Below are 26,009 nucleotides of genomic sequence, written 5' to 3'. Positions count from 1 at the left end.
AGGTTTTTGCTTCAAATGATCGCTCCTGTCATATTCCTGAATATTGGCGCTCCTCCTGGGACACATCATAGAAAGCTGCTGGCGACCTTACTGGTTGCTATCAAGATGAAGCATTACGAGAAGATGTACTAGGAAGTCTTTTTGCTACGCCATACCGCCCCAGCACATTCTGCACAGGACACAGATAGCCATGTTGCTTCTTCGGGCTATGAAATTTTCTCTCATCACCAGCGACTTCTTCCTCTTTTCTGGAATGAAGAAACCACTGTGCGACAGAAACCACTGTGTGGCAGGCATCTTTAGGATAATGAGGTGCTTTTCGAGGAGGACCAGCCAAACTACAGACTTCCACAACCAAGGACTCCGCCCAGTCACTGATTGTAGGGGAAATGTGTCGCATTGAAGAGGGAACATATATGTAAGGACAAACACCATCACCAGTTTCCAGGTCGCAGCTTCACTTTTTCTGGATGATTATGGGTTCATTTTACCGACCCTTCCACTCGGATGATGCAGCTACTGACAGTACACAGAAAACTGGAGTCTCAGCCCTAAAAGGTACCCCACTCGTGTAATTATAGTTCGTGGTGACTTCCATCTATCCTCGAATTTTTCAAAGCCGATGTTAAGTATAAAATATCGTCTGTTTTCCGGTCCAGACGGCAACCAATAAAGATGCTTTTAGAGTAGGCCGATGCAATAGCCCCATACTTAGCAATTATATACAACCGCTCGCTCGACGGAAGATCCGTACCAAAAAACCGGAAACTTGCATGGGTCACACCAATATTCAATAAAGGAAATAGGAGTAATCCGCTGAATTACAGACCCACATCACTAACGTCGATCTGCAGCCAGATCTTGGAACACATACTGTGTTCGAACATTGTAAATTACATCGAAAGTAACGGTTTGTTGACACGCGGTCAGCACGGATTCGGAAAATGTCGTTCTTGTGAAACATAACTCGCTCTTTATTCGCACGAAGTAATGAATGCTATCGACAGGGGATCTCAAATTGGTTCCACATTTCTAGATTTCCAGAAAGCTTTTAACGCCGTTCCTCACGCGAGACTTCTAATCACATTGCGTGCTTAGGGCGTATCGCTATAGTTGTGCAATTGGCTCTGTGACTTCCTCTAAGAAAGGTCACAGTTCGTAGCAACTGAAGGAAAATGAGAGAGTAAAATAGAAGTGATGTCCGGTGTTCCCCAAGATAGTGTTACATGCCCTCTGCTATACCTAATCTACGTAAACGCTTTAGAAGATAATCTGAGAAGCCCTCTTAGATTGTTCGTAGATGATGCTGTCATTTACAAACTAGTCAAGTCATCAGAAGAGCAAAACCAAATGCAAAATGATTTAGACAAGGTATCCTTAGAGTGCGAAGAGTTGCAACTGACTATGAACAATGAAAAGCATAAAGTCATTCACTTGAGTACCAGACGGAAACGGCTAAATTTGGCTTACACAATAAATCACACAAATCCAAACGCTGTGAATTCAACTAAAAACTTGAGGATTACAATTCTGAATAAATTACATTGGAACGATCGCATAGACATTGTTGTGGGGAAAGCTATAAGCAAAGACAACGTTTTATTGGGAGAACGCTTGGAAGATGTAAGATGTCTACAAGAGACGTTGCGTGTTCGTTTTCTGCTTTAGTACTGCCTTGCCGCATGGGATCCTTATCAGACAGGATCGATGGAGGACATCGAAAAAGTTCAAAGGTAGGCAGCTCATTTGGTATTATTGCGAAATCACGGATATTATACGTGAATTGGGATGGAAATCATTAAAACAGTCGTTTTTCGCTGCAGCGAGATCTTTCCACGAAATTTGGTCACTAAGTTTCTTCTATGAATGTGAAAATATTTTACTGCCGCCAACAGATATAGGGTAATGATCATAACAATAAAGTAAGAAAAATCAGAGCTCGTACAGAGATTTGTGTGTTCATTTTCTCCAGGCGATCTTAGAGAGTAACGATAGGACAGATACGAGGCGCATTCAAGTTCCAAGGCCTCCGATTTTTTTTCTTCTCCGGACTGGAAAGAGATAGAAACATGCGCATTGTTTTAAAATGAGGCCGCGTTCATTATCAATACGTCCCAGAGATGGCAGCACCGTACGGCAGATGGAATTTTACCGCCAGCGGCAAGAATGAGAACTGTTTTAAATACTTAAAATGGCGACGTTTTCCTTACTTGAACAGCGTGCAATCATTCGTTTTCTGAATTTGCGTGGTGTGAAACCAATTGAAATTCATCGACAGTTGAAGAAGACATGTGGTGATGGAGTTGTGGATGTGTCGAAAGTGCGTTCGTGGGTGCGACAGTTTAATAAAGGCAGAACATCGTGTGACAACAAACCGAAACAACCTCGGGCTCGCACGAGCCGGTCTGACGACATGATCGAGAAAGTGGAGAGAATTGTTTTGGGGGATCGCCGAATGACTGTTGAACAGATCGCCTCCACAGTTGGCATTTCTGTGGGTTCTGTGCACACAATCCTGCATGACGACCTGAAAATGCGAAAAGTGTCATCCAGGTGGGTGCCACAAATGCTGACGGGCGACCACATGGCTGCCCGTGTGGCATTTTGCCAAGCAATGTTGACGCGCAACAACAGCATGAATGGGACTTTCTTTTCGTCGGTTGTGACAATGGATGAGACGTGGATGCCATTTTTCAATCCAGAAACAAAGCGCCAGTCAGCTCAATGGAAGCACACAGATTCACCGCCACCAAAAAAATTTCGGGTAACCGCCAGTGCTGAAAAAATGATGGTGTCCATGTTCTGGGACAGCGAGGGCGTAAGCCTTACCCATTGCGTTCCAAAGGGCACTACAGTAACAGGTACATCCTACGGAAATGTTTTGAAGAACAAATTCCTTCCTGCACTGCAACAAAAACGTCCGGGAAGGGCTGCGCGTGTGCTGTTTCACCAAGACAACGCACCCGCACATCGAGCTAACGTTACGCAACAGTTTCTTCGTGATAACAACTTTGAAGTGATTCCTCATGCTCGCTACTCATCTGACCTGGCTCCTAGTGACTTTTGGCTTTTTCCAACAATGAAAGACACTCTCCGTGGCCGCACATTCACCAGCCGTGCTGCTATTGCCTCAGCGATTTTCCAGTGGTCAAAACAGACTCCTAAAGAAGCCTTCGCCGCTGCCGTGGAATCATGGCGTCAGCGTTGTGAAAAATGTGTACGTCTGCAGGGCGACTACGTCGAGAAGTAACGCCAGTTTCATCGATTTCGGGTGAGTAGTTAGAAAAAAAAAATCAGAGGCCTTAGAACTTGAATGCACCTCGTAGTTTGAAGAACCCTTTTCAGGCACTTATTCGCAAACTGCAGATTAGTCAAGTACATATAGATATAAAACTTAATGGCATATTTTAAGAAAATGGTCTTCCAACAGGTATTTACTTTTTTTTTTTTTTTTTTTTTTTTTTTTGCAAATTAACTCAGAGAACACGCCTTCTATTCGTAAAGGGCATGTCACTGAATTAATAATTCTGAGGAACGACAGATCAGTCGGCAAGACGTTAAGTTGCTTAGCAACGACTAGGCGGGTCACGCAATTGTAAGCAAGACTTCTCCGTCTGCAATCGATGTGGTGTCGATCGCAGCTATTGTGTTGTCCGACAATAAAGCAGACACGGAGAAGCGGGGATTAATCTGTTGTCCTGTGTGATTCGGCTGCCGGTTTGTCATCGGCCGCAGCTGTCAGCTTGGCTACGGCGGCCCCGAGTGGGAAAACAGCAATCTCCCTGCGACGCGCAAGTCGTTTCCTACCGGCGGGGCCAGAGCAATCAGTCCAGCGTGCAATCAACATACGCTAATTTCCTCGCCCACCTCCGGCCCGCGCTACCAATTACGTGGCCTGTGGCAGCGTCGCCTGATTATGTGCCAAAGTCTACGGACTGACGGTGGTACGTCACTGACATCGTCCAGTCCGGAAGATAGAGAGAACCTGTCGTCGCTGCCACGCCGATAGCCAAACTCCGAGCTGATGAGACCTGTTTGCAGACATTACAATACAGGGTGTTTCAAAAGGATTCATCGGATTTCACTAGACTCCATATTCCACATGAGTGATGGTAGCAACTTGAGTAAGTTTTAACTTGCGCATTGAAACTAAACTTTTACCTTGGTGCTAGCTGGAAGTTGCCGGCTCACATACGAGTCACGAGCTACCTAGCACTCTCACTCGTTCATCGGTCAATGTGCGTCGAGTAGGGATAATAACAGACTAACCAAAGGCGCTTTTAGTTGTCCGTTTAAATTACATCTATGTGGCGCGGTTTTCACCGAGAGTGTAGCACTACAGCTCCAGAAGCGTGGGCCTCCACGGTCGCCGGATCTTGCGGTTTGGCGACTCCATCTATGGGCCTCGCCTTCCGAAAACGTTGACCGAACTTCGTCACCGCGTAGCACCGGTGAAAGCAGTATTCCAGACATGATAGCGAAAGTGTGTATGGAATTCGACTATCGTCTCAACGTTCGTCGTGTGTCCACCGGAGAACATATTGAACATTCGTATTTGCTAAATGAAAGCTTTGATCCTAAGCATAACTGTAAAAAGTGTCAAAACCTTGACCGGTTTTTGTATACAGTTTATAAACATTTCGTACAAAGTTCTGAAAACGATGCCACTGCCACCTACCGAAAAACCGCCATAACGAGAGAGAGAGCAGTGACTTGAGTTGCACAAAACGTGATCAACTGTGACGGTTTAGCGCAGTGTTTCCCAACTTTCTGAGGCCACTACCACTGAGTGTAGTCAGATATTAGCTAGTTCCCCACATCTCCTACGTCATCAACATTAGCACATAACTAACTTATAGAATGAAAAAGAATTTTGTTTGAACACTTTTATGTTAAGAATGACGAAAGATAGTTTCTGCAGGTGTTTTATTATATAATGAACTAATCGTTCTGCTTATTTCTAACAACCTTCTTTATACAATGATGAACCATTCAGCAGTGCACCGCGAATGCTACCTATAACTCCTCTTCAGTAAAGAAAGCTAACTATCAACATTGAGGATAGACACTTGGTACAAAATATACTTCCTCTGCACCACTTCTCTCTCTTGCGACCCTTGCATCGTACACACTCTACACCCCCATTTACAAGCAACCGAATTAAAATGCGGTCTGTAAATTACTTCACTGCTGGACTCCTTTCTTCTGAATTGATTATATATATATATATATATATATATATATATATATATATATATATATATATATATATATATATATTCCTCTCATACATGCATGCCACAGAGCAAAATGTTTGTGTCTAGTAAGTGGCATTAATTTCATTAGTTTTAATCTCAACCAAATTATATCACAGGTTAATGCTCGTATTTGAAAGAGAAAGAGAAAAAGAGAAAAAAAGGATAACGACTCGGTAGTTAGTAATTAGTTTTACAGTCTTACGAAATGGTGATAATAGTGATCTTTAAAAATAATTTTGTTTCGTAACCGTAACACAATCTTTTTTTTTTTTTACGCCTTACAAAATTTCATTTTGCCCCTCAGGGATAATTACCCACAGCTTGGGAACCACTGATCTAGTGGTAATGTGTGTGGCTTGAAACCAGAAGATGGTACGGATGGATTGCAATCGTTTCAGAACTTCACACCGAAAACTATGTGAGTAGAAAAACTATGGTTTTCAACTACTTGGGTATAAAGTACAACGAAGCACGGGCTGCAGCTTTACTTCACCCATCATAAGACAGTTTTGCAGCAGCGCAGAAAATTGCTCAATTTTAAGCTCCCTCATTTTCTTGAGTCAAACATAGAAGCGAACAAGGACACACTGCGTGTTGGGGTGAAAGATATCATTCGTCTGGACTCTCGAATTCTGCAGAAGACTGGTAAACAACATTCTACAGACAAGAATAAGATTTAGGCCTTTTAAAGATCATAAATACAAGGACACAATCTTCTCGAATGGATTCCGACATTTTCTGCGGATTAATGCACGATATTTCGAAATCCTTCAACAGGTGGTTGAGGGACGCATTACGAAATATGACAATTTCACACTGACAATTTCTGCTTCCATCAAATTACCAGTCGCAATTCGCACTCGTCATCCTGTGTAAATTCTGCGAACGAGGAGTGAGTTACTCAACTTTCAAGTATCGTAATAAATACAACCAATAACGAAAAGATAACCATCTTCAGGCTGTGATGTGAGATTTACAATCCGAAATAATGGAATACTTTTAACTAATAGTTTCCCTGCAATCGTTTGAAAGTAACTGCCTATCGAAAAAACAAGCGGAACCAAAATATATGTTGTTTTATTTTTTGATGCTTCAAGTAATATGTTTTTCGAAAAAGTACTTCAGCAACTTTGCTTGGAGTACAAACAGTTTGTACTTTCAGTAGCATGGCTGATGACTCAAGTTTCAGCTTCCGTTTTTCTTTCAATCAAACCTAGATGTGCGCACGATTCTTTGCGTGGCATGGCGAAGATATCTGCCATGTAGGGTCCACGACAATGACACAGCTTCACACGTGGAGTGTGATAACATGAGCTAAACATTTAGCTAGTGCGTGTCTTATTTTCTTTTTTTGCTATGTTAGCCAACCTTCGATACATACTGTATCACTCACAGGCGCACCCATGATTCGTATATAACATTTACACTGGTTATAAACATATCACTTATGTCACGATGTGCTCTCATCACCGCCATGAGATGTCACTCTAAACACCAATTCAAAATGGAATACACAACATTCATGCCTCCAGCAACTTCCCTGGCGTGCGTTGCTTACATCACGTTATATGAAAGTGACGATATTCGCTCAAAATTGTTCTCTGAATTTTATTTGTGGCCCCCATACAAAATACGCAACTCCACTGAAGTCTGGCCGTAGATACTTAATGATACCGGGGCTGTGTCACTAGTGACCTTAAAAAATTGGACTGATATTTTGGAAAAGAACTTTGCCAGTCGTATGCGCAAGTTAAAATTCAGTTTAAGTTTTTATCTTCGTTCATGTAGATGATATAGTCTTGCAAAATCTAATCAATCTTTTCCAAATATCCTGCAATATCGCAGCGTACAACGCTTCTTACTCGGCAGCCCTTTGGCGGAACGCAAACCAGTATCCGGATTCAAAAACGAACAGGGTACATAGTTCTAATATCTCATAACGAAAAGACTGGAAAACAATTATTACGACGTATTGGGAGAAGGCAGGCTGATACACAATGATTACAGGTTCGTGTTGCAAAAGTCAACAAAAGCTCTAGTTGCACAAATTGATAAAATACAGTACGTAGAGTGTAAAGGATACGCTGGAACGATGAAGTTGGCGCAAAGAAGGCACTTCGGATGGAGCTATTCGAACTGCAACTATATTTACAACACAGATGTCGATCCGGTATGTAACACGAAAGTCATAGAACCACCTAATACGTTTTGTGTGTTTAGGACAGCTGAAGACACTTGAAGAAACAGCACAAGAAAGAAATAGAAGAGTGAGAGCACATCTACAGCGCTGTATGTAAACTGAATTGGATTTTCACAGCTAACCACTAGTTTTTTATAATGTTTACAAAGACAGATCGTGACGGCTTGGTAAGTTCTGGATACGTTGCAGAATGTTGTTGTTTTGTTGCAGTAGTTGTCGCTGCCTGTTAGGATGCTCAAGGGTGTAGTCGTCAGTGTCTTTACAATTACGGTATGAGAGGAAAACGGTTGAAACATGAAATGCTAAAAAGCACAAGATCACATTCAGACATACAATCGCTCCGCTTCTCTAACAATTTGGCAACGTTTCAGGTACACATATAAAGACAAAAACTAGGCCCGTGTTATTGCTTACATTTGGTATAGCAGGACAAATTTTGGCGACTTTTTTATCTTGTTAGGAAGCTCCATGCATGTTACGTCGCTGAACTCTTCTTTCAATGTTTATAATTCTGTTTTTAAAAATCCATCTCTTAACTCGATTGCTATAAACGTTGCGTATGTCAGAAAATTCGACACGTTTTCCGCTGTAACTCTGCGAAAACCGCACCTAGGTATATTTACTCGTTCTGGATGTATATGGGGTGGCCTATCTCAGCTGCCTCAATTTGTGATATTCAACGCTTGTCTTATTTTAAGGTCTTCTGGAGTTCAATACAAAAATAGCTCTCTGATTTCGTCACCGTATCGTGGATCTTTTCATTACTAGAAAATGTCAGTGAAAAACGATAAATATTTCATGTAGAAAGATGGCATCGAGATTCGTACTGGCTTCAATCCACTGGTGGGAACGGCGCAGTAGAGCAGAGAATTTAGGAGTGAGCTTTGGACACTTCGCGAACTCAGTGGGAGCTGATGACGCGTCGGGCGGCCAGACGCAGCGTGGATAACGAGACCACGTGCGAACCGCCGAATATCGGATTTCATTAGGCGGGCACGGCCAGAGCAGATTGGATGGCTTTTAACCAGCGCTGGCGACGGCAACAAAACACGGCCGCGCCGGCCGCTTTTGTGACAGGTCGCGCTTGTGTCCCAGCCAATCTCATCAGGCGCCCTTCCGAACACTACTGTAAACGCGACCGCAGCACCCAGTCGGGGTGAGCACAGTCAGCGCTCTGGAGCAGTACTCCAAGCCACGCAGTGTCACTTGTTATCAGCGGAACGGATTCTCATTAGGTGCGATACCGTTCGATCCGGAGATGGCCTGTTCGAATCATGATGGTGGTGCTGGTGGTGATAGTCGTGGTGGAAGAAATTTCCGTCACCACTATGTGGCCGCCAAGGGGAGGAGAAATTGTTGCCAACGACCAGGGATCAATTCCAAGCCTCCACTGTGTCTGTTGGAGCTTTCGGCACCTTGACGGTGCAGGCAGTATGCGCAGTGCTTGGGATACAACCGACAGACTTAACTATGAAGTACTGCGCGGCGTCACATTGACTTGAAGCGACTGAGGATGAAACACGTCAATTACAGCCAGGCAGGATTCATTTCTTAATCGGCCATAGTCCATGCTCCACGCATTATTCCTGAGTCTACACCTCGATCAAGTGTCTGATTATGTCTGTAGAGAGAGAGAGAGAGAGAGAGAGAGAGAGAGAGAACACACATTTCTACACTGTGACCTCTGGTTGCAGGAAAGACGACTAGCACACACTCACGACGACACAACACAATCACTTCAGAGACCAGACATTGTCGATCGATCTCAAAGACTGAACAGACAGAATATCTAGAGTACCATATAAAAAGTACTTCTACCAACGCCAAGTACAGGCGACTAATGACTCCGCAGACAATGTTGGCGGTGGTGGCAGAGACAGCAGTAACACAGGCAAAGACGGACCAACATAAATAAGAACTAACTGTCAAATATTAACATAAGCTAGAATTACTTCTTACTACCACAGGTGGATCCAACACCCTCGGTACGGAATACTGACAACTTCAATACAAAGAACACAACTTACATAATCATGATAAAGGTCCAAAGAATATAGAATAGTAAAATTATAAACAGAATCATAATTAAATGATTGATGTACTACTACTACTACTACTACTACTAGTAGTAGTAGTAGTAGTAGTATATCTCTCTGGTGGTGCGTACCCAGAGGCGAGAGACTCAATGTGTTTCTGAGGTACCACTCTTTGACAGCATCGCTGATGGAAGTCTATAAATCTAAACCCTTACCTATCTTACTGACAAGTTGTTGAATTTTATGCATTTTCGTTTCCTAATTGGTTTTAATTTTCCGAGTACATAAAGCTTCATTTTATGTACACGTACTACTTGCGTAAACACGACCATGCTGATCAAGTATACTTGCTGATCCTGATGCCCCTTCAATTGCCAAGATGACCTTTGGTTAACAGCATAATTGTTTTGTTTCTGCATCAATGTAAAGCTTAAGTGTTCAAGAAACTTATTATTTAGTTGCCCAAACAACCAATTTCAGCAACTGTTGCTCTTCATATAATTGATAGTTTTGGAAACGGTTCTGGAGCAACTACTAACTAGGAAAAAAAATACTGATTGCACAAAAGCGAGTAGTGACAACACCCAGAATCACCTTGCAGAAACCTCTCCAATAGGTTCGGCGTTTTAATCGCTCTTTCACAATACGTATTTTCGCTAATAAAATTCATTATACATATCCAAGCGTAACACAAAATTTCTGACAGATACCAAAACAAATTTTAACAGTAGCTTCATATTATTTCTTCTGAACAAACTCTTTATTTCACACAAAAATTTCTGTTGAAAAAACATGCAGCTTAAGTGACGTGAGTAGTATTAATGACTAATATGTTCCAGTGTTTTGCAGATTACAGTGCGAATGAATACAACGCTACGGTAGAGGTTGAGAATGAAAATATAAGCAATGTAGATACGTTAATACTATACTAAATTTAGATCTTAACTTTGTTCGAGTATGTACATTCGACAAACCTCTCTAGGACCACAAAATGGGCCAAGCAATTCTGAACAGCTATTTTCCTGAGCATTGCATTTTACATTAATTAGGAGCAGTAGGTTATTGCCTCAAAATACAGTATCTAACAAAAATGTTAAGCACCCACAAGACACGGTCGGATGGCAATGTAACTTTGTACAAGCAGACGTCATTGCCGGTATGAGTTGCAGTTGTCTCTGCCAGGTAAAGCAGTCACCAGAGTGCATTAGTACTGTTCGTGTTTAGTGTTGTTATCACTCTGCACCATTGGTCGGAGACTGGCAGCACCACACTAGGGAATTACCGTCCCCTGCGTAGGCTGCCATTAACGCGTAACATAAATGGCTAAGTTTGGAGTGGTGCTTCGGCTGGGAAGCATGGACTGCTAGTGAATGACGTTGCACTGTGTTCAGGGATGAACAGTGGTTCTGCATTACCCAAGATGGCTATTGTCAGCGAGTATTGCTGCGACCTAGGGAGAGGTCCCATTCGTCCAATGTTATGGAGAGAGACAACTGTGTTACTCCTGGCGTCATGGTATGGTGAGAAATAGGGTATGACTTCACGTCAAGACTGGTAGTGATTGAGGGGACCATGATGGCACAACGGTACGTCACAAAAATCCTGTGTCCTCATTTGCTACCTCTCATGTGACATTATCATGGAGCCATTTCTCAAAAGGACAATGCTCGTCCACACATGGCACATGTCTCTATGAACTGGTTGCGTATTAGTGAGGCACTCTCGTGGTCAGTAAGATATCCAGATCTCTCCCCAATAGAACATGTTATCGGACCAACTCGGACGCAAATTCCATCCTTGCGTCAGTATCCTGGATGTCACGGCCCAGTTACATGAAGACGTGAGCCGGCGTATCTCAGGAGAGGAAACGACAGTTTTATGACAACCTTCCTAGCCGAAACAGTGCATGCAGCCAAGTCAGAGCCGATGCTACGTCATACTGATAATTGGGTTCATATTGCCAAGTTATTTGTAAACTTTCCCTTTATTGTGTAAGCAATGCAGTACCATCGCCAAGCCTCTCACAATAACATCACATACCCTCTCACTCCATCAGTGAACTTTCATTTCGGTTCCTCCCTCTTTCTGTGTCCTTTACTTTTTTGTCACGCAGTGTATCTATTGAATCAGTACTACACTACTGGCCATTAAAATTGCTACACCACGAAGATGGCGTGCTACAGACGCGAAATTTAACCGACAGGAAGAAGATGCTGTGATATGCAAATGATTAGCTTTTCAGAGCATTCACACAAGGTTGGCGCCGGTGGCGACACCTACAACGTGAAGACATGAGGAAAGTTTCCAACCGATTTCTCATACACAAACAGCAGTTAACCGGCGTTGCCTGGTGAAACGTTGTTGGGATGCCTTGTGTAAGGAGGAGAAATGCGTACCATCACGTTTCCGACTTTGATAAAGGTCGGATTCTAGCCTATCGCGATTGCGGTTTATCGTATCGCGACATTGCTGCTCGCGTTGGTCGAGATCCAATGACTTATCAGAATATGGAATCGGTGGGTTCAGGAGGGTAATACGGAACGCTGTGCTGGATCCCAACGGCCTCGTATCACTAGCAGTCGAGATGACAGGCATCTTATCCGCATGGCTCTAACGGATCGTGCAGCCACGTCTCGATCCCCGAGTCAACAGATGGGGACGTTTGCAAGACAACAACCATCTGCACGAACAGTTCGACGACGTTTGCAGCAGCATGTACTATCAGCTCGGACACCATGGCTGCAATTACCCTTGACGCTGCATCACAGACAGGAGCGCCTGCGATGATGTACTCAACGACGAACCTGGGTGCACTAATGGAAAACGTCATTTTTTCGGATGAATCCAGGTTCTGTTTACAGCATCATGATGGTCGCATCCGTGTTTGGCGACATCGCGGTGAACGCACGTTGGAAGCGTGTATTCGTCATCGCCATACTGGCGTGTCACCCGGCGTGATGGTATGGGGTGCCATTGGTTACACGTCTCGGTCATCTCTTGTTCGCACTGACGGCACTTTGAACAGTGGACGTTACATTTCAGATGTGTTATGACCCGTGGCTCTATCCTTCATTCGATCCCTGCGAGACCCTACATTTCAGCAGATAATGAACGACCGCTTGTTGCAGGTCCTGTACGGGCCTGTCTGGATACAGAAAATGTTCGACTGCTGCCCTGGCCAGCATGTAGTTACATGTCAGTTCTAGTGTAATATATTTGTCCAATGAATACCCGTTTATCATCTGCATTTCTTCTCGGTGTAGCAATTTTAATGGCCAGTAGTGTACTTCAAATCTCTTGGGTAAGGACAGCAAGGTATGAACGCCGCACAGTATGAATAGGAAAAATTTTGCCGGCAAAGAAAGGTGAATCTCGAGGAAAAACTTCGCTTTGTCATGTAGTACTAAAATCTCGTCACGAATTACTGGGCAAACGCAACCCGTACTCACGAAATTATGCATAAGGGTTCTGCATCCGACTGGACGACAGTATTAACATTTAATCACAACCAAGAAGCATAAATATAATTCTGTTCTTGGCATTGGGATGGAGAGGCCTAAGAGTATTAGAAACAGGAATCTGCTTTCACTGAATAAATGTAAGTTAACAACTTAACGAAGGGAAACTAAAATTAGATATAGGAAAATAATTTTCCGCAATCTACTGGTATGAATGCAGCATTGGTTTTTCTTGGAGTCCGCTTCCGTAGCCGAGTGGTCAGCGCGTCTGACTTTCATGCGGAGGAGGAACGGGGTCCACTCAGACTCGTGATGCCAATTGAGGAGCTACTTGAATGAGAAGTAGCTGCTCCAAGGTCTGCAATGTCGACAACGGCTCGGAGAGCTATATTCTGACCCCACGATCCTCGCATTACGCCACATGGTAGAGGATGAAACGGCGGTTAGTCGATATCGCTAGTCTTCTGGGCCCGATAGCGGAGTTTATTTTGGTTTTATAGGTTACTTGGAGTATCTCAGAAGCTCGCAACGGAAGCCATCATATTCCAGGGAACAACAACTTTTAATCGATACATGAAGATTACTGTGGTACGGCATAGCCTACAGATACACAAACTCATCGGGACACTGGCTGTTTCAAATCTATCATGAGGACGAAATACTGAATATTATTTACAACTGACAGTTTTAACAAGAGCTGCGAGAAGAGGTTACAGCCGTCAGAGACCATATTCAGTTTCATAAAATTAAAAACGAGAAATAATCAAAGGATCGACTGCGAGATTAGACAGATATAATTACTTTATAGAAGTTATGCTTAGATTGGTTGGCTACAGTGTAACGCACCAATTTCGTTTGCAATTACAAAGTACTGGGCATATAGTGTCCAGGGCCATTTTAGGTCTTCAACGAAATTGTATATAAAAAGGGGGAGGGAAAGAGAAGCAATGGGCGGCAGATACAGGATTTTACAACTGGCCGATGCGTTAACGTAGAACACTTTTCCTGAAAATGACAAGTATCCGATCTTGAAAGTACCACACATTAGATATGTTGTCTCTGTCTACACTTTTTCATCTTTGTTTCACAGATCTGTAGTTGGCCTCAAATCACCAGTATCGACCAGGATTACTTCTGTCGCCTCGCAACTGTAACGGAAATAAATATACATTATTATAACTGCCCTTTCAAACTTACAATTCGCGTTTTGCAGAGCAGAAAACACTATTTTCAATTGCGCAATTACTAACTGAGACTCAAAATAAACGATGGCCCATCATCAATGTAATTTATTCAATGTGATGCAGACATGTTTTAGAAATTGTTTGTAGTTTCACTACGAAATTAACATTATCGAATTTGAAATGTTTAATTTAAAAAACTGCACGATAATGTTTTAATTAAGACGACAAAGTTTCCATAAAACGCTCATTGTTAATTTCTCTTCCACAGCGCAATGAAAGTGGGCAAACACATTTTGATCATGTCAGCACATCGGACCTCAGACAACTTACAGAACAAAAGAAGCAAAGAAAGATACAGGTGTGCGAATAATTCTTTTACAGTTTCGAACATCGTTTACGTGCCAGAAATGGATGACTGTTTAATTCCGTGATTTGACGTTTTTTTTATTTTAGTCTTTTAATTGGGTACATCAAGTTTCAAATAGGCAACAAGAAAGGTATGTGTTCAATGGTCTCTTAGCTGACGAAACAGAGACGGACCTCAGGTTATGAATGGGAAAGGAAATTGAATGAGGCTTTTTTTATCTTCAGAGTCACCACCGCGGCATTCGCCTAATGCGATTTGGTAAACAAGAAATACCTAAATTTGGCTGGCTGGATGAGATTTCTACCGCCATCCTCACGGATACTGGACCAGTGCCGTCTCTCTCGGTAAATAAACACGAAAAAGAGTGAAACTTGCTGTTAGTGCAATCAAGATGGGGCAGTGATTCGGACACAAGACTCGTGATCGAGTGGGTTCAAGTCGCCATCCATCCTTCCAACCACCCCAATTTAGATTTAACACTGTCTCGCTCACAAGAGAATTTCTGAGTGCCAATCCTCGAAGCTCTGGAGTACTCACACAGCTCCAGCTGCTAATTAAGATGTAATTTTGATAGCATAACAGGTTTCATTCAGTTTTACGTGGTTTCTAAAATTTATTTCCAGCGATTGCAGAGCTGGTTTCCCAGCCCCGGATAAACTCCGAAGTTTAAATAATTGTCACCGTACTTTTCACTATCACTGTTCTTTCCAATCTACACATCAAGTCTTTTGTAGGAGCAGAAGCTATTCATCTTCGCCTTGGGCTAGGCATACATATTTCTTCCCGAAATATGGCGCAACAGATGCCATTCTGATTGTCTCAACGTCCACAGTTACGCGACTGAAAGCTGTAACTTGAGCTGCCTTCGCATACCATCTTTTATGCTTCGCTCTCCTAGTCATACAAGGTATTTTTTTAACAACTCCTCTTTATCCTTTACGGAATGTTTTCCGTCATGCCGATGAATATTTTGATAGCTAAACATTTCATTTTTCGTGTCATCACACAGGACAGTTACGAATAACTAAAGAAACTTATAATTCGCTTCACGAAGAATTTTTACCCCAAATGTGAGGAAAAACGCTGGGTGACTACTGAAAACTTTAGAAGCATTCATCTGAAATGCATGCCAAACCGCAAGCGTGTGACTGTTATTTCGTTGTTCGAAAGGAGATAAACAAGAAAAGATAGTGTTGCATATTAAAGACACTGTCATTAGAAAGTACATGGATATTCACCGCCCTCCACCGTATAAATAACATAGCTGGAAGCAATATAGGAATATGAAGACGTCAACAGTAGTGCATATGCACTGAGATAGTAAATTACTGTGAGACGAAAAAACGCTCTCTCGAGAACGTTGTTTTCGGAAGCAACAGGTTTATCATTCGTGAAGCTCCGACATGAGAGTGGGCTTTTCAGGAAGATTAGTCGTTTTATCAAGCATTTAGACTGTTTGCTTGTCTGCATTGCAAAGCTAGGAGGAACTGTGTTTACTATCTACAGGTCATTTCTACTTCATCATTCTTTGCTTGGAAACATGTACACCTATGAGAATTTAGACATGCTATTTTCAAGCGGCGAATGTCAAAGAAATACTGTCAAGACTGTACAGCGATATATGGATGTCTATCGTGATCGTCGCGCCAGGAAATTGCCCAAATTATTAGGTCACTAGTGCGACGTCAAAGGACGAGGACGAACAGTGCAACTGACGGAGCACATGTAGAAACTGTTCTGAGTAGGACGCTAATCAGTCCGGTGGCACGAGCTGTATTGCAAGGAAAATGTTATCAGCCAGACGAGTGCCAATCCCATCTCGCATCGACATAAATTCCATGAGTATGATGGGCAAACATCTATTAGGCGCACTACGAATGTAGTGGGGTGGACATGTTGGGAATGTGGGTCTCACGGGGAGCGTGCAAGGGATAAGTCCCTGCAGGCGCACTATCCTCTGTGCCCTCGGTGGCTCAGATGGATAGAGCGTCTGCCAGGTAAGCAGGAGATCCCGGGTTCGAGTCCCGGTCGGGGCACACATTTTCAACATGTCCCCAATGAAGTACATCAACGCCTGTTTGCAGCTAGGGTGTCCATTTAATTATCATTTCATTTCTAGCAAAGCTGCATGGTCATCAATGGTAACTGTTCTTTCGGGAACAGATGCTACCGTCATATATAATTCCATCTTTATCATTTTACTACATCAGGCACTCTGAGGACGTGATTTCGAAAATCGTATAGAATCTGGCCTGTTTGCTCTGCAGCGCCAGGGAGACGAGCAACGTCTACGAAACACGGAAATGCAAATTCACGTTTACGTAGCATGCACTACCGGGCAATTGAAAATTCACGCTTGCTTCGTCTGGTACACCAACGACTGCCGAGCGTATACGTTCGGTGCGGCATTACGTGAAATTCCATTGCGGGACCTTATTTCCTTCCAAGAGATTTAATTGGAAATACGAGTATATACGGACCTCTTACGAACATTCTACCCGTTTTTCTTAAAGACGTACCACTGGATAAGCGAAAGTCTATGGGGTCCGACAAGAACGCTGTACAGCTCACTCCTCCCGTGTTGTAACGCAAATTCTCAATGATAAGTTTCCTGACCGTTGCATTGGACGGAATGCACCAGTACGTACGATAGCCGGCCACGTCTTCTGAACCAACTTTTCTTGATTTCTTTCTATGGGGAGCACTGAAAACTGCAGTCTATTATGAAGCCCCAGCTACGCCAGACGACATGTGCCGTCGAATCGCCACATCATGCAACGGTGTATCACCCAATGTACTTTCATTGGTTCATCTATATCTCGGACGGCGATTGCAAATGTGTCTTGCAGTCGATGATAAACGATTTGAGCGCATACTTATGTAAAATGTACAACTACGTTTCTTTAAGAAAAGTATTTATTTTGTGGATGACATGTCGTCAGTCATTCTGAATAAACTGTTTAAATGATGTAAACTGAATTTCGCCTGATTACAATTTCGTGTAATACTACAGAAACATTTGTCCGACACTACGTGATTTATTTCCGGCGTCTCCAGGCAACAACAGGTCAGGATTTTTTCTTCAAATCTAAGGAAGTTAATACAGTAGTTTCCTTTTTCCCTTAAACAGCCGGCCGCGGTGGTCTAGCGGTTCTAGGCGCTCAGTCCGGAACCGCGCGACCGCTACGGTCGCAGGTTCGAATCCTGCCTCGGGCATGGATGTGTGTGATGTCCTTAGGTTAGTTAGGTTTAAGTAGTTCTAAGTTCTAGGGGACTGATGACCACAGATGTTAAGTCCCATAGTGCTCAGAGCCATTTTCCCTTAAACAGGGCTGTTTATCACTGCGAAGTATGAATGACCGACGTTTCTGTTTCAGCTTTGACAAGTAAGCAGCGAAGGGAAGGGCTTAAATGGAAAACTTCCTGACGTATAACTGTAGTTGTTTCCACAAAAACCTGGAAACGTACACCACTTTAAAATAGTTTTCCTGAGTCCATTCTATGCGCCAGAAGCTAGCATATGCCGTACTTCCGTGAACGAGAATCATAACTGACCCTGTATCTATGTTGTACAGAAAACGAGGCTTTATCTGAATGTTACTAAAGTAAGCGCGTCTTGCTGCATCTAACGCGGCAGCCTCGCATGATAGCTCTGCTTGACAGTGTTTACACCGCAATACCTGATTGTGGCCACAATGTTTTCCAATTTTAGTCCATTTCTCGGATTATTTTGCGGAGAGTTTCAACCTCATATTAACAAGCATTACAACATGTACTCGTCTTTACAAGCGCTTTCGGATGCCGTTAAACGTATATAAACGTATTTAAAGAAAGATACTTTCTTCATATCTTGATCGATACGGGAGTTTAGATACTTTATCAAATACCAAAGCACACGCTCCTTAGCGGACTATCATCGGCCGAAAACATCGTTTCGATACCTGGAACAGTTCAGTTCACTAAAAGAAAGGCGTATTAGTCTTACGTGACTCACCTTGTGTTAGTCTTAAGTGACTCCTCGTGCGTATGTCTCGCGGTAAGATCATGAACATAAACTTGGAGAGATTCGAGCCCATGCGGAAGCTTACCAACAATCGTTCCTCCCGCGAACCGAACGGGACGGGAACAGGGAATGGGAAAAGTGACAATGGTACCCTCCGCCACACATCGTAAGGTGGACTGCGGAGAACACACGTGGATGTACATAGTTCACTGCGTACTAACATTTGATCATTTTCATTTGTTACCGTCGATGGAGTGGTTATTATACTCGTCGTTACCTTGTTTATCGTATGATAAAAACATGTTGATTATAAACCTAGACATTATTTGTTTCTTGTAATGAAATTACAAGGGCGAAGGCTCCGCTCTCGATGAAGGCACGGATTATCACACGTGACATGTAACTCAAACTATCTTCTGGTAAAGATCACTGATGAAACTCCGGTTGGTAGAAGGTCAAAATATGATTTAAGATTTAGTTCGCATATGGTAACCTATTTACAATACATAAATAAAGTTTCCCCGCTTGTCGAAAACCCGGTGGTGTTAATGTTGAGTTTTGGTGTCCAGTCGAGTTGTTGTTTCCATTTTATACGTAATATTCCGCCAATCGACCCAATTTTCCTTAGATGCGGCAAGCTGTGCTGTTATACAGGGTGTTCCGAAATTCCCGTTAGAAACTTCTAGGACTTATAGCATGGAGTGAGTACATACTATCTTGAACAGGAAGCCATGTCCGGAGACGTACCGTTTCCGTTTTACGACGGTTGCGATTCGCTTTACGACGGTTGCGATTCAGATGAACTCGTCCACTTTGCTTGAGGAATTGATGTAGGTGTGATACAGTACAATTTTTAGACAACAATTAGAGATGAAACGTAACATCCATTTATCACTTAAGCATATTTGTTTGTATTAACATTTGGACATTACGTGTTGAAGTTATTCTAAAACAAAAAGAACCCAGCATATTTGTTGTACACAACAGGTAAGATGAATTCCTACGGCAGCTCGATGTGGGGACCACCAACGTTGTTGAAGTCATCGTACCTACGAAGCACGTTCTGGTACACACTCTTCATCCCACCTTCAATTTCTAGTGCAACGGTCAGAATTCGTGCCAGTAGATCTTCCTCTGCCTCTACAGCAGTCTCGTAAATTTAACTTTGCATATCATAAGACCTCAAAAGAAGTCGTCCATATTTGGTAAATCCGGCTATTGCGGGGGCCACGCTGTTGGACCACCTCGGCCTATCCATCTTTCACAATATTGTCTGTTGAGATGTCTCCAAACCGTACGTGAGGAGTGAGGTGGTGCACAATCAGGATGAAACCACATTTCGTGATAGACGTTCAGAGGCAAAGCTTCCAAGAACGGGTCCCATACGTTTTGTAGGACGATCAAGTATGCAGGACCAATTAGCTTGATTGGACGGAGGCATGGCCTAACCATATGACGTCCAGAATACCTGCCCACACGTTAATACCAAATTTGTGTTGAAATCCCTGAACATGCTTGGCATGAGAGCTTTCGTCTGCCCAAACATGGCTGTTCTGGGCGCTCACAACACAGTCCCTCGTGAACTTACATTCATCCGTAAACAGAACTCTACATGGAAACGTGTGTGTCTACGTAGCGCTGCAGGAACCACGTGCAGTGGGCAAAGCATTGTGGAAAATCGGTGGGCCCTTGTAAGTGTTACGAATGTAGTTGTTGCTCACGCACAACGTCCCAGGCTACACTGTGACTTACACCAATTACATGCGCAGTACTCGTTGACGGGTTCTCTTCAAAGCGGTACATCACATCTTCAAATTCAGGCGTGCGGCGTTGCCGTGGAACACAAGTCCTGCCTCCTCATGATGAAGGTACGTGTTTCTCGGATCCGCTGTGTAACTTGGGCAAAATGTTTGTGCGATGGCGTGCTGTGTTGCGGAAAACATTCGCCATACAACCAACTAGCGACTCTTCCGTTATCCCGAGCTGAAGCCATACATAAGGAGCATGTCTGCATATTCCGAAAACTTGTACCAAACCATGTTTACTGCATCCGAGACGTACACGGGCACGTCACAAATCTGAACTGAAACCGTCGTAGAGCGGAAAGCACATTTCTGGACTTGGCTTCCTTTTCAAAATATTATGTACTCACAGAGCTCTTCATGTTTTAGAAGTTTGTACCGGGAATTTCTGAACACTCTGTAGGTACTCGCTGCCTGGACTACAACCAGAAAATCCGGCTGAATCCTAAGGAACTCACCATTAATCATGCTGAGAAAACCCGAGAGCCCACTTATGGTAATGTCATCAGGAAATGAGTTTTGGTCAACTTTGCAGTACAGTTCCATCCTTCTGTTAATTGCTTGCGAATTTGAGCGAGCTGAACGAAATGTACGATTACGCTTTCGTTCCTTAAGGGATGTGTCAACTCCGCTCAGCAGGGCTGCATTTACATGCAGGTTATCCAGGGTGCAACCTGAAAGTGAATTCTCTCTCAATGCGCATCACCAATAGCCGACATGGGCAGCTTTAGAAGGGTTGAAATTTCTATGACGGATACGTTACTCAGGTAACATCTAATGACTACTGTATATTCCATAATCATTCACCCCTGATTTGAGCTCATATTCTGGTTACATCGCAGGACTACCGTCAACGCGTTGTACATTGCCTGGAATCGTGGGAATACCAGTTTTTATTTAAGGCATGAATACTTCATTTTATCTGAAAATGAGGCGATATACGCGGAATAACGGGTCTCTGTTTGGAGCATTTTTTGGCGGGTGATAACTTTGAGGAGTCACAGAATTCAAATTGTAATTAGGAGAAAAATTTCCTTTGCATAGTTTAAAGATAAAACCTCTTTCTATTTGCAGACGGATTTTAGGTCTCTTCTGATACGCCGTTTAGTCACTATAACGTCAAACGCAAGACGCTGTGACTGAGCTCACTGTTAAAGCCACTGCGGGAGAGAAAGCGCGAGTGTAAAACTTGAACTTTCGTTGGTTACATCACACGCAATTAGTAATGAATATTCCCCGTGTTCATCGGTTAATAGTTCGTAAAGTAACTGCGTTAGTGGCTGCAATACATGCGAGACTGTGGCGCAGCATAGTTGTCATATCGGCGCTACGCCAGTGTTGTAACGCGCGATAAGCGCCTATTCACCAGCGCAGAATGGCAACTTCGTTTCTGTACTCCAATACAGCATAGCCACACTGCAAGTGAATGCTCCATATACAAGCATTTCTCCATAATTGGACAGTGAATTTTATATTTTTACAGTAAATGAAAAATCGATTAGCTCGAATAAATTTTGCAGGAAAGAATGATGAATGAAACAAAACCTATCTTCATCGCGTTCACTGCTGGCTGAAGGATCGCTTCTGCTTTTGCAGTTGTGTACTTGGGTCAGCAACGGTTTTATTACTATGTGAAGACAGCGGGCTCTTTGTGTGTAACTGTTTTCAAGTTTGTATACAAGAATAACTGAATTCCTCCAGACACTATGGGAACTCTTCCCACAGCGGAGCGACACAGCTTATCTTAAAATTCTTATTCTCCTTTGCTACCTTGTTCTTGATTAATGTCCAAGTAAGTTCAATGGCGTTAAATTTGCAGTGCGCCACAGTGAGCAATACACTTTCCAAAATGAATTCTTAGGACCTGAAGTGCGGTCGCCCGTGTTTTGTAAATTCCTCATACAATGTGGCATTACATGTAAGATCTACATTCTACATTATTGCTTTCCATCCATCCATCCATCCATCCATCCATCCATCCATCCATCCATCCATCCAATAACAGAATCCCTTCCGCATTTCACAGATGGATTTCGTGGTACTGGATTTTTCATCGTGTGATATGGAGTTGATCTAAAACAATAATACAATAATAGATCTTTTTGGTAATTTTTCGATAACGTTCCTAAACCACTCCTCGTAGTGACTGGCATTAACATCAAAATGATAATCTGCACCTTTTTGTCGAATAAATGATAAACCAGTATTTTGCACACAACAGCCGCTCCCAAGGCGGCACATTATACTGTATTTGAATTCCTCCTTTCCAACCATTCTACTCTTGAACACTTTCTCTGTGACTTCTTTAACAAAATGCATTTTTTTGTTCCTGCCATCCGTACTTTCTGGAATACTTTGTGTCACACGAACTCTCATTAGTCTAATAGCAAAGTACACCCTGTGTTTCGCAAGTATTATTTCCCCGCAATAACTCGTCTCTTTCACCCGCTATTCTATTATTTTCCATAAGCACAGGTTCCTGTAGATTTTTCCATATTTGAATCCCAATTTCTCAACAACGCGCAAAGAATCATCTGACTCATATCAGGAAAGTCTTGCATTTCGGTCTTCGACTGTTGCAGTTTGGCTGCTACTGTTGGAAACTGCTTTTCCACATAGGAGTCGCAAATTTTCCTTCGTAGACTACCTTTGTAAGCTCGTTCATTGGAAACTTCCGTCGCCTGCCAGGACTCTTTTGGTGATTACGAAACATTACGTTTCTCTATATTCTCTCGAAATTCGCTTCACTATAATTTCACGAATACCAAAATGTTCGGAAGTTCTCTTTACTAGTGTGATACGAAACTACTCGCGCCCTGTTCTGTTTCTGCCTTAAAGTAAGCACGTACACTGATCAGTATCAATTACAGATTTTTCAAATCTCATTAAATGATGCATGGTGTTACCCAAGTATAGGCAACTAATAATGTTACGAGGTCTGTCTCAGAAAAATACACAGCAATGAATGGGGGCAAGATAGTTTCCTATCTGACGGGAAGCCCCGTTGTAAACACAGCAACAGTGAACAATGAAGTGGAAATACCGTTCAGAGGTAGAGCAACACATGAGCAAGCACGCGGCGAATATAGACGTATAAGCAAGTAAATTAAAGATGTTATAGTAGCATTTTATGTCTATTTATGTGCACAAAAAACAAGACCGCTGTGAAAGGCAACAACAGAGCTTGAATACACACTTGGTTTGGTTTGCGAACCATCAGGGGAACTGCGGCCATCTACATCCACCATCATTAAGATAAAACGACTAATGGGAAAACAACGAAAGTTCGCCAGTAAGTAGAGAATGATTGTTTCTGTAAACTGTGAATATGAGTGGCCGAGCGGTTCTAGGCGCTTCAGTCCGGAACCGCGCTGCTGCTATGGTCGCAGGTTCGAATCCTGCCTCGGGCATGGATGTGAGTGATGTCCTTAGGCTCGTTCGGTTTAAGTAGTTCTAAGTCTAGCGGACTGATGACGTCAGATGTGAAGTCCCATAGTGCCCAGAGCCATTTGAACCATTTTCTTTGTGAATATGAAATTTTTCTACTAATTACGTTCTGACTCTTATAACTTCTCAAAGTTGACAGGCATCCAAAAATGCTCAAAAAAGCACGCTTTATTTTAAATATTACCGCGTATGTAGCCACCTTTCGAAGTAAAATATAATATTCATACACCAAATAAAAGTAGACATTTCAGTTATTCCGGCAAGTTACAACACATCGACGATCGCCATGCGATGTAACCACAATATTTCAAAGTCAAGGGTCAAACATTTGAAACAGACAGTAGCTCACGTTCAAAGTCAATGAGCTCCTATAACCAACCATTCTGCTGTTACAGCTTCTCTGCAGACAATACTATACTCCCCGCCTCGTCTTACACTGGCGGGTCCGCCTATCCTGACATCTAGTTGTCAATTTCGCATTCCATAGAGATGTCGGGCTACTTTCGATTAGCAGTGTACGTGAAGGCTAATCTCAGATACTAAAACACGGTTTTTGGTCTTTTTTTAGATTAATACTATGATTCACGAGGAATATTTGTGTACATAATTTATTAATGTAGTGATGAGTGTGTAATATATCATGTCCATGGACATGATATTTCCGGCCGTGAAAGTCTTCATTTTAGTATGTGTAATATATGTATTACCTGTTTCATATTTAAATTACGTTTCAAGTAAACTCCCGTGGCAATGATGAGAGCAACACAGGAGACGGTATAAAAAAAAGTTCCCGGATTTCCCGGGTTAAAAATCACCTTTTCCCGGATGAAAATACACTTTTTCCATGTTAAGTGACGGTATACTTTCCCTCGGACCTATAAAACTTATCAGTCCTTTGAATTGTTAAGTTTTTATACACCGGCGCAGACCTTCCCGGCACTTGAGAAAGCGAACCCCATGGAAAAAAACGCGTTTTCGAAAGATATCTGATGTGCAGGAACATATGCGCTGCCAACCTGTATTACGATACGCTGCATATTTTAATACTGCGGAAGTATAAATCTGAATGCCACCAAACACAGCACGTCTGTTTCCTTTAAGATACTTAACACAAACGGGACAGTAAAATTTTAAATAATGACATGAATGTCTGGTCTTCTGGGCTGGAAGTTCTTCTAAATGGCTGTCCCCTCAAGATGTCACCCTTTAAATGAGAGTCAAACGCTCTGTGATTTAAGAAATTCAAAGCACATATTCGCATGTAACAAAATTCGTCTTGCGTAAAATGAAATTTACTTCGAGAGTAACACTTTTCAAAACACCATTCGCAATATTTTCCGGACCTGTTAGAAGTCGTTTCAGCAGTCCTCAGAGACCGCCAGAAAATAGGCGCGTGCGCGGCTACAATGACGTAGGAAGCCCTATGTTCGCATGTATACAGGGTGGTCCATTGATCCTGACCGGGCCAAATACCTCACGAAATAAGCGTCAAACGAAAAACTACAAAGAACGAAAGTTGTCTAGGATGAAGGGGGAAACCAGATGGCGCTATGGTTGGCCTGTTGGATGGCGCTGCTACAGGTCAAACGGATATCAACTGCGTTTTTTAAAATAGGAACCCCCATTTTTATTACATATTCGTGTAGTACCTTTTCCGCAATAGGTAAACGGTCCATTTTAACACGGGTAATGTATCACGAAGCAAATACCGTCGGCACTAGCGGAGTGTTATATGATATCACGTACTTACACGTTTGTGACTATTACAGCGCCTTCTATCACAAAGTGAAAAAAGTGGTCCAACTAAAACATTCATATTTCTTTAAGTACTACACGAATATGTAATAAAAAATGGAGGTTCCTATTTTTAAAAAACGCAGTTGATATCCGTTTGACTTATGGCAGCGCCATCTAGCGGGCCAGCCATAGCGCCATCTGGTTTCCCCCTTCAAGCTAGACGAGTTTAGTTCTTTGTAGTTTTTTCGTTTGAAGCTTATTTCGTGAGATATTTGGTCCGGTCACTATCAATGTACCACGTCTTACGTCATAAAAGAATCAGGACATCAGAGGACACAACAAGAGCATCGGAATTTCGTAAACCATATTAAAATGGATAATTCGGCTTAAAATGCACATTCTTATTTCCAGATTCACAAAGAACAGGCCCAAACCTGAAATCAAGCTTTCAGTGTGGTTTTCGGGATACAAATTGTCTTTGGAGTAGCAGTACTGTAATACCTCATGTTCGGTTCTT

At 42.7% G+C, this 26,009-nt stretch overlaps 1 protein-coding gene and 1 non-coding gene across 2 annotated transcripts in view; one reads left to right on the top strand and one right to left on the bottom strand.

The window, feature by feature from the left end:
• The window catches only part of LOC126262284 (rho guanine nucleotide exchange factor 18), a 628,397-nt gene that overhangs the window by 582,473 nt on the left and 19,915 nt on the right, over nucleotides 1–26,009 (bottom strand). The window lies entirely within an intron of this gene.
• On the top strand, nucleotides 16,465–16,539 carry Trnat-ggu (transfer RNA threonine (anticodon GGU)). Its single transcript has one exon. It is a non-coding gene; the product is annotated as a tRNA-Thr (tRNA).

This window comes from Schistocerca nitens, chromosome 6 (genome assembly GCF_023898315.1).
Source record: "Schistocerca nitens isolate TAMUIC-IGC-003100 chromosome 6, iqSchNite1.1, whole genome shotgun sequence".
Classification (NCBI taxonomy): domain Eukaryota; kingdom Metazoa; phylum Arthropoda; class Insecta; order Orthoptera; family Acrididae; genus Schistocerca; species Schistocerca nitens.
Note: the sequence above shows the minus strand (reverse complement) of the source record. Positions and strands in the feature narration are given on the sequence as shown.